The sequence below is a fragment of the Arachis hypogaea genome, chromosome 15, assembly GCF_003086295.3.
Source record: "Arachis hypogaea cultivar Tifrunner chromosome 15, arahy.Tifrunner.gnm2.J5K5, whole genome shotgun sequence".
Classification (NCBI taxonomy): domain Eukaryota; kingdom Viridiplantae; phylum Streptophyta; class Magnoliopsida; order Fabales; family Fabaceae; genus Arachis; species Arachis hypogaea.
Window position 1 is genome coordinate 94,258,562 of NC_092050.1, and position 10,101 is coordinate 94,268,662.

Sequence of the window (10,101 nt, forward strand, 5' to 3'; positions counted from 1 at the left end):
ACAAGTAACAAACCCCTATAAAAATAATAACCGAAGTATTCAAACCTCGGGTCGTCTCTCAAGGAATTGCAGGGAAGTGTAGTTTATTATTGGTTGTGGAAAATTATCTTTTTGGGTTTTTGAAATAAGGAACAAGGAAATAAAATGGCAAGAAATTAAATTAATAACTAAGAAAACTCTTGGCAAGGTATGAAAATTAGAAGTTCTATCCTAGTTATCCTTATCCATTATGATGAGAATTATCCATTGCTCCCACTTAGTTAACCTCTAACTATGAAGGAAAGTCAAGTGGATGAATCAATTTGATTCCTCAAGAACTAGTCAACTCCTAAGGAAAGACTAGCTTTAGAGGGATCCAAATCAACTAGCAACTTTCAATTATCAATCAACAAGGGAGTTTGATAACTCAAGAGTCTCTAATTACTCAACCAAAGCTAAGAGGAGAAAAATCTACTCTAAAATCCAACCAAGCATTTTATCAAACACTTGGAAGGCACAACATAAAAGCATAGAAAAGCAATAAGAGATAATAAAATGCAAACAACCAATTGCAAGCATCAATAACACAAATTAAAGTAAGCAATCATAAATATGAAATACCTCAAATTACATTAAATAGAGAAATCAAATCTAACAAGAGAATTCATGAACCAAATAGCAACATAAAGTAATCAACAAAGGAAATAAATAAACTAGAATGCTAGAGCAAATAAAAGTAGAAAAGAAACTAGATTAAACTAAGATAGAAATCTAAAATTGAAATGAAATAAAACTAAGAATCCTAAAACCTAGAGAGAGGAGAGAGCCTCTCTCTCTAGAAAACTACATCTAAAACCTAAAATTATCTGAATAAAAGTTGTATGAATGAATGAATTTGATTCCCCCATTAATCTGTGTTTTTCGGGCTTGAAACTGGGCCAAAACAGCCCAGAAATCGCCCCCAGCAATTTCTGATACGTCCAACACGTGGCTCTGTAACGCGTACGCGTCGTCCACGTGTACTCGTCGATTGAACTTTCGCAAGGTCACGCGTACACGTGATCCACGCGTGCACGTCACCTAACAGCATAGAAACTATGGTAAATTATATACCATTTCGAAGCTCCGGATGTTAGCTTTCCAACACAATTGAAACTGCCTCATTTGGACCTTTGTAGCTCAAGTTATGATCGATTTAGTACGAAACGGTCAGGCTTGACATCTTAGCGATTCCTTCAATTTCTTGTATTCCTTCCACTTTTGTATGCTTCCTTTCCATTCTCTAAGCCATTCCTACCCTATAAACCCTGAAAGCACTTAACACACATCAAGGTATCGAATGGTAATAAAGGATAATTAAAATTGATAGTTTAAAGGCCTAGTAAACATGTTTTGCATCATAGCACAGAATTAGGAAGGATTTGTAAAATCATGCAAATTTCATGAATAAGTGTGCAAAAAATTGATAAAAACCACTCAATTTAACACAAGATAAACCATAAAATAGTGGTTTATCAATCTCCCCACACTTAAACATTAGCATGTCCTCATGCTAAGCTCAAGAAAAGCTATAAAGGAGTGAAGAGGAATGGTAAAACTTATGAAATGCAACCTATCTATATGAATGCAACTAAATGCAAAAATACTTCTACCTACTTGGTTAAAAGTAAATAAATTCTCCAAGACAAACATAAATCAGATTCCACTAATTCAAATCACACAATAAAAGACAAGTAAACTTGTAGGAAGATAGCTCATGAAAGCAGGGAACATAGAATCAAGCATTGAACCCTCACTGGTAGTGTATATGCACTCTAATCGCTCAAGTGTCTAGGGTTAATCCACTCTACTCTTCTCTAGTCATGATTTCTAAAACTTTGTTCTTCATCTAACCAATCAACAAATATTTAATGTACAAATGCAAATATCATGAGGTCTTTTCAAGGTTGTAATGGGGCTAAGGTAAGGGTGAGGGTATATGTATGGCCAAGTGAACAATAATATGAATCTTTGACTAACCTAAGTTCTCACTTAACACACACATACTCTATATAATTCTAAAATCATGCCTAGCTACCCAAAATCTTACTTTTGTATATTTCACATACTCATGCATCAATTTTTAATTCCACCACATATGCATTGATCTTTTTATTGGACTTAATATTGCGGTAAGTTGTCCCCTATTCATAAGTATTTTTGGTTTTTTTTTATATTTTTTCTTTTTTATATATATAAATGAAAGCATAATATATCAATGCACATGGTTTTTCTGGTCTCACATGAGTGTGCACCCAAGTTCCCAATATCTTGTCAATAAAACTCAACACAATTTCATTAACCCAAGTTCCCACAATTTCCTACACTTAGTTGACACACAATCTCTATCTTAAGCTAACTAAAGATTCAAATAGGATAATTAATTATTTTTCTGCTTAAGGCTAGTGATGTGGTGAAATACAGAATAAATGGGGATTAAAAGGCTCAAAGTGACAAACAAAGGTGAATGAAATGGTGGGCTATTTGGGATAAGTGAGCTAATAACAAATGATGGCCTCAATCATATGTATGCATGAATATACGCTAAACAATGGACATATAGAATGGAACAAATTATAGATTACAATCATAGAGAAGAAAACACACAAGAATAAAAGTCGTGGTTAAATAATGTAACCATATAATTAGGTTCAAAATCTCACAGGTTGTGTGTTCTTAGCTCAAAAACCATGTTCCAAATTACAATCTTCAAACAAGTTTAACAAAAAAGTTTTAATTTAAATTAGTGAAATGCTATAAAAAGGTCTTGAAAAAGAACTTATCACTCTAACCAAGTAGTGGTAGAAGAACATGCACAAAATCAAACAAATATGCAATCAAACATGCAAATGCAACAACTAATTTAACAAAGAAAATTAAAAATTGGTGTTGAAGTAGGAAATAACTAACCCACGGAAGTCGGTATCGACCTCCCCACACTTAAAGATTGCACCATTCTCGGTGCAGGCTAAGATGTGCAAGTGGACGGGTTGCTATAACTGATGCTTTTCTCCAAAGATTGTGCAGATGGACTTGTTTGTCGTCCCATTGAAAAGCTTTTCCTTTCCCTTCTCGTTGGCCATCCTGAAAGAAGAGGAAAAGAAGAAAAGTAACCCAGAAATAAAGATAAGAAAACAAATAAAGTATGGGTGGGTTAATGCCAAATAATGCGGGTCTCAAGTACATAGTAGATACAACATGTAAGTGAGGAAACAGTAGAAGCTAATGGCATATCAATAGTGAAAAAATTTCAACAATGGGGAAGAGATAGTAGGTAATGAAAGACAATATAAATTCATGTGAATGCAAAAAGGAACACAAGTATCAGAAAAGATTGGCATTGACAGATAAATAATATCACCCAACAATATAAAACAAGTCACGAAGCACCAAATAATGCAAGAGAAGATGAACAGTTGAATAAGAACATTTAACACCAATGGTAAAATAATAAACTTAGAAAAGAAAATAAAACATGCACAAGATTAAAATGCAATGAATGAAAGTATGAAAATAAATTAAGTAAAATAAAATGAAAGAGAATAAGGATGAGACGTTAAAGAATCGAAGAAAAAGAAAGTAAGAAAGGAGGAAGAAAGAAGGAAGAAGGAAAAAGAAAGAGGATTGAAAAAGAATTAGGACTGGGGGAGGGGATAATTGAAATCTGGCAGTGTACTGGTTTAATTGTGCGTCACATGCGATGCGTAGGCGTCAGGGACGCGTACGCGTGACATGGGTTGTGCTATTCGCGCAAAGGCAGCCCCGCGCACGCACAACTCTCGGGTTAGCACGCTTATTACGCCGATTTCCTTATCCACGCGTGCGCGTCAGGAACGCTTACGCGTGGGTTGCTGAAAGTGCAGGCGACGCGCACGCGTGAAGTATGCGTACGCGTGGGCTTGCTTGTGCGCAAGGCACGCTTCCTACGCCACTCCGGCGTAACTCTCGGGTTACTTCCTTGGTGTTTCGAAGTCACGCATGACGCGCACGCGTTAGGGACGCTTGCGCGTCGAACACCCCCTTTTTTTTTATGCAGAATGCAGTTGATTATGCAGAAATTATGAATGAACAAAATAAAATAAAACTAAGAATAAAAATGAAAGATCATACCATGGTGGGTTGTCTCCCACATAGCACTTTTAGTTATTGTCTTTAAGTTGGACATTTGGTGAGCTCCTTGTCATGGTGGCTTGTGCTTGAACTCATCCAGGAATCTCCACCAATGTTTGCAATTCCAATAGCCTCTGGGGTCCCAAACTAGGCACATAAGCAAGTTAAAGCAAGTGACAAGGCCCCAAGAGTGTTGATTGCTAGAATGAATTCCGGGGTCCCAAACCTTGCTTTTGCACCCGTCTTCTTGTTGATCATCATTTTTCCAACCGGGTGGCAAGCAATCTGAATTCTCAATGAAGTACCCAAACGACTTCCTAAACCCATTCAATCGAGCTCTACACCAATCCTTGCACGTCAACTTGGAGCGTGCAACCATATTAAACCTTGCAGGATAACTCCTACCACTAACCATCTCCCTCTTACTCTTAAAGCCACAAAGAGCTCTAAGTTGACCATCCATTTCCAGTAAACCATATTCAAGTGGGAAAGTAAAGGTGAAGGATAAGAATTTTACCCACTTGAATATTGTATTGGATGGTAATGGCTTCGGGAGAGGTGTTTCTAATGATCTTGCAGGCTCCACTCCCTTGTGATCTTCTTTGAATTCTTCCACCTCTTTGCAATCCCCGTCACTCAAGTCATAAGTTGGAGGTTGAGAAAAGTCCACCTCTGCATCACCTTCAGATTCACTCGGAGAAGGTTCTTTAAAATCAAGGGGTCCAGTCGCGGATGCATGTTCATCACTAGGAGGTTGTGATGTGGGAACTTCATCACCAAAAGGGACTTGTTTCTTGTTCTATTCCATCCAATTCTTCATAAAGGACATGCCTTGGAGGTTGTGCACTATCCTCCTCAACATCAATTTCAAGCTTATTGGAGGAATACTCTACAACTCTAGATTCCCATGGAGGTTCAGCATCTCCTAAGTCTTCGACCACTTCTTCCTCTTCAACAATTTCGGCTTTCTCCACTTGCTTTAGTACAAAATCTGACTCCTCCTTGATGTCTTTCCTCACCAATCCTTTAGCTACTCCTTCATCTTCAAGGGTCTCTACTTCCACATTTTGGGCCTCCTCGTGCTTCTTTTGAAGTATGGGTGCGTGAACCCGTTCCATTAAGTCCCTAAGCCGATCCCTTCTCTTTTGTTCCGTGTCAATAGCATAATTGGGACCATGTCGCTCTTGGATTGATGCATCCACATGGGATATAAAAGTTTGGAGAGTAGAGGTGAGGCTAGTAAGAGTAGAGGTAAGTGTGGTTTGAAGCTTTATTTGCCCTTGGCGAATAACACTAAGGGTGTTTCCATCCAGTGGAGGTTGGGGTGGATAGGAGGGTTCATTACTTTGGAGGAAGGGTTCATAATAAGATGGTGGTTCATCTTGATAAGGATATGGAGATGGTGTATATTGAGGTGGTGGTTCTTGGGAGTAATTGTGTTGGAATGGGGGTGGTTCTAAGTATGGTTCGTATGGTTCATATGGGGGTTGGCATGGTGGATATGGATTGGGGTCATACGAAGGTGAATGGTGAAAAGGGGCTTGTGAGTAGGGTGGTTCAAAGCTATGTTGAGGAGGTGGTCCATAGGTATGTGGTGGTGGCTGGTAACACGTACAAGAAGGACTACCACATCCATTCGATTGGTATGCATTAGGGTTGGAGTTATACCTGTATGAGACCGGAAGAGGTTGTTGCCAAGAAGGTTGTCCGTAAGCTTGAGGCTCCTCCCACCTTTGATTGTCCCATCCTTGATGCATGTTCTCTGATAAACCACTATTTTATGGTTTATATTATGTTTAATTGTGTGGTTTTATCATGATCCTGACCCACTTATTCATTAAAATAGCATGCATTTATATTTCCTTCCTAAAATTATTACATGAGTGAAAACTTCTTCCTAGAGACTTTTAATTATACATTTTACTTCTCCTTTATTCCATTCGATGCCGTGATCTGTGTGTTAAGCGTTTCAGGCTTTATAGGGCAAGAATGAGTTGGAGATTGGAAAGGAAGCTAGCAAAAATGGAAGGAACACAAGAAATTGAGGAGATGACCAGTGAGAAGCGACGCGGCCACATGGACGAAGCGATCACGCGGAGAAGATCAAATCGCAGTGACGCGGCCGCATGGATGACGCGACCGCGCGAAATGGAAAAGCACGAGCGACGCGGGGGCGTGGACGATGCGCCCGCGTGGTGAAGCGAAACACGAATGACGCGTCCGCATGAGCGACGCGATCGCGTGGCATGCGCGATCTGCATAATTTGCAAAATCGCTGTGGGTGATTTTGGACCCTATTTTGACCCAATTTTTTTCCCAGAACAGCAGACTAGAGCCAGAGAACATGCAGAAATCAGAGACAACATTCATTCTACACAGTTTTAGTTTTTAGATCTAGTTTTACTCCTCCCCTAGGTTTTCTCTCTACACATTCATAGTTCTTAGGATTTAATTTTCTCTTACTTTTTTGGCATTGGAACACTGAGAAGAGTTATTACCTCATCAAGACTTCGTCATTCTAGTTCGTTTTCTTTACTTGGCTTCACTCTTCCATGTTCTTTGCTTTGTTAATTTTACCATTGGAATATTTTTAGGATTATTTAATACAAGGATCACCTTTATTTTTAATTGACTATTTCGATTTTTATTTACAATGTCTTCCTTTAATTCCTTTATATATGCTATGAATTTTACATTCACAATGAGCGAGTAGTTCCCTAACTTGATGGGGAATTGATTAAAAGGAACCCTTGAGTTGGGAGGCTTGAAAGAAAAATTGTAATTGGGTTTATGGTTAGATTACCTCCTAATCACTAACACCAATCCCTTTTAATTAAGTGGATTGCAACTTGTGAACGGACGTAGCATTCTAACTTGTTTGACTTTCCTTTACCTAGTGAAGGATAACTAAACAGGACAACCTTCAATTGTCAATTAATCCTGAGAGCATTCCAACAATAATAGGGATTCCAACTAATCAATTCCCAGTCAAGGCTTTTATTTACATTATTCAAATTCACCAATTTAATTTCCTGTTTGCTCAATTCAACTCTTTTTGAAAATCTCTGATTAATAAAATAGCACACTTTTCTATAACTCGTTGGGAGACCACCTGGGATTCATACTCCCAGTATTTTAATTTTAATTTTCTGTGACATCTTTCTAAATTGATAGGTGGATTTCTGGCGAATTAAGAATTATACTTGCAACGTATATATTTTAACAATTTTTAATTCGCCAATTTCTGCCTGCATCAATTTTTGGCGCCGTTGCCGGGGAGTTACAATAGAGTGCTAAAGTTATTAATTAGAATTTATTTATTTGCATTTTATTTTATTTTGCTACTATGAGCTGCATGTTTCTTTTGCTAGATGACGCGTTCACTTCCTGATCCACGCTTGCCAGTATTCGATCCTGAGATTGAAGGAACCATCTCACAAATAAAGTGAGCTTGGCGTCGGTTAGTCCTCTCTGAGGGCGGATTTGAAATGCCATCTGAGGAAGAAACCAGCCCCCGTTCTACTGATTTGGTTGATTCACGTGCAGACGACATGGCAACCAGAAGAGTTACCATCTAGGAGGAAGGAGCCCCTGATTTTACAATGCAACCGTTTCAAGCGCATCACCCAGCGGTGGCTACAGATTTCGAAATAAAGACCGCACTACTCAATTTGATGCCCAAGTTTCATGGCTTACCTGCTCAAGAGCCTATCAAGCACCTAAGAGATTTCCAGGCAGCCTGTTCTACTGTCAGGCATGATGGTGCTGATGAAACTTCAATTTTGCTGAAAGCTTTCTCGTTTTATCTTGAGGGAAAAGCAAGAGAGTGGTACTACACTCAACCCCTAGCAAATGTATCCAACTGGGATACGCTCAGAAAAGAGTTTTTGGAGAAATTCTTTCCATCTAAAGTTACTGATAAACTGAGGAAAGACATTTCCATAATTGTTCAAGATGACAACGAGACTCTCTTTGAATATTGGGAGCGCTTCAATAATCTTCTGGAAGCATGCCCCCACCACAGGATCGACAAGATAGTGTTACTCAGCTATATCACACAGGGCATGAGGCCCCAAGATAAGACCACATTGGAAAGTGCTAGCAATGGGTCTATGAAGAAGTACAAAACCACTGATGAGGCATGGCAATTGATCAGCGACTTAGCTGAATCTACTAGGAACCACAGGCAGAAACAAGGCCGTTCAAAAGTCGTTGTAGAAGTATCCTCTAGCAGAGAGAATACTGCTCTAGCTCAGAGTATCTGTGAAATGACCAACTTGCTGAAGCAGATGCAATTGAATCAACAACAAGTTCAGCAAGCTCAACCTTCTCCAGCACAGCAAAGCCAACAGTTAGTCCCACAGAGAGTTTGCAGAATTTATGCTGATTATAGCCATTATACTGATGAATGCCCGCAACTCCAACAGGAAGACAACATGGTGGCATCCACTCATAACTTCTATGATCGCCCCAACCAAGGGTACAATCAAGGTGGAAATAATAACCATGGATGGCAGGATAATTCTAACCAGAATTGGAGGGACAACAATAACAGAGGAGGCAGAGATAATCAGAAAAATCAGAGGTGGAATAATAACAACAACAGGCAGCAGAACCAACCTTACAGAGCACCTCACCTGAGGCAGTCCCAAGGACCACAGAATATCCAACAGCAGACCCCTCAATTTACTCACCCTTCTTCATCTCCTAATGAAGAATTACTAAAAATTTTTGAGTGAAGTCAACAGACCATGGAAAATAACATTAATGCCAGTCTGAATGGTCTGACCGCTACGTTGCAAGCTCTTGTCTCACAGATTGGATCAATGCAAAATTCCAATAACCAACCTTCAAGTTCCACTGGAATTCCCTCTCAACCATTACCCAATCCGAAGGGGGGCATTAATGCCATCACCCTAAGGTCTGGAAACACACTGCAGAAGAGGAATCAGGAGGAACCAAGCTTACCAGAACACGCCTCAGCTGAAGAGGTAGTAGAAATAGAAGATGTTGAAGAGGAAGAGGACATACAGGATATGGATGAAGGAGAAGAAGCACAACCACAGGAGGAAATACCAAGAGGCGCAGACACTGCAGAAAACACCACTCTCATTCCATTTCCACAACTTGCAAGGAAGCCCAGGAAGCAGCTGGAACCCGATCCCAAAATGGTAGAAATATTCAAAAAGGTTGAGGTAACCGTTTCTCTTTTTGATGTTATTCAACAAGTACCTAAATATGCAAAGTTTCTAAAATACTTATGTATACATAAGGACAAAATTCATGAATTAGAAACTATTCCTTTCGGTAGTTCCATATCTGCTTTAATGGGAGGATTACCTGAGAAGTGTAGTGACCCAGGTCCTTGTATAGTTAGTTGTACTATTGGTGGAGTAGTAATTTATGATTGCATGTGTGATTTAGGAGCATGTGTGAGTATAATGCCTTTGTCTATATATGATATTTTGAGGCTCCCTCCCTTAAAAAGGTCGGCAGCTCGTTTTGTGTTAGCAGATAAAAGCATCATTGCAGTGGCTGGAGTTGCTGAAGATGTTTTGGTGAACATTAAAGGGCTTACATTCCCCACTAATTTTTATATCTTGGAGATGCCCCATAATGACTCAGATAAGCCATCATCAATCCTACTTGGAAGACCATTCCTGAAGACATCAAAATTCAAATTGGATGCTTTTTCAGGAACATACTCTTTTGAAATAGATGGCCACATAGTAATCTTCAATCTGAATGGAGTCATAAACAACCCTCCAGAAGATCACTCTATCTTCCAGTGTGATGTCATAGATGAAACTGTAGCTGAAGTTCACAAGGAAGAGTTAAAAGAGAGGCACATTGGACAAGGTCCAAGTGTGGGGACCCTCTTGACTGACAATGAGGGCACCTCAGCATTTTCACAAGCTCCAGACAATCCAGAGCCTACCCATGATCAGAAGTTGGAACTGAAACCTCTTCCTC

At 39.3% G+C, this 10,101-nt stretch overlaps 1 non-coding gene across 1 annotated transcript; it reads right to left on the reverse strand.

The window, feature by feature from the left end:
* Window positions 1-8,048: 8,048 nt before the first annotated feature.
* On the reverse strand, window positions 8,049-8,155 carry LOC112753095 (small nucleolar RNA R71). Its single transcript, XR_003177494.1, has one exon. It is a non-coding gene; the product is annotated as a small nucleolar RNA R71 (small nucleolar RNA).
* Between the last annotated feature and the right edge of the window lie 1,946 nt (window positions 8,156-10,101).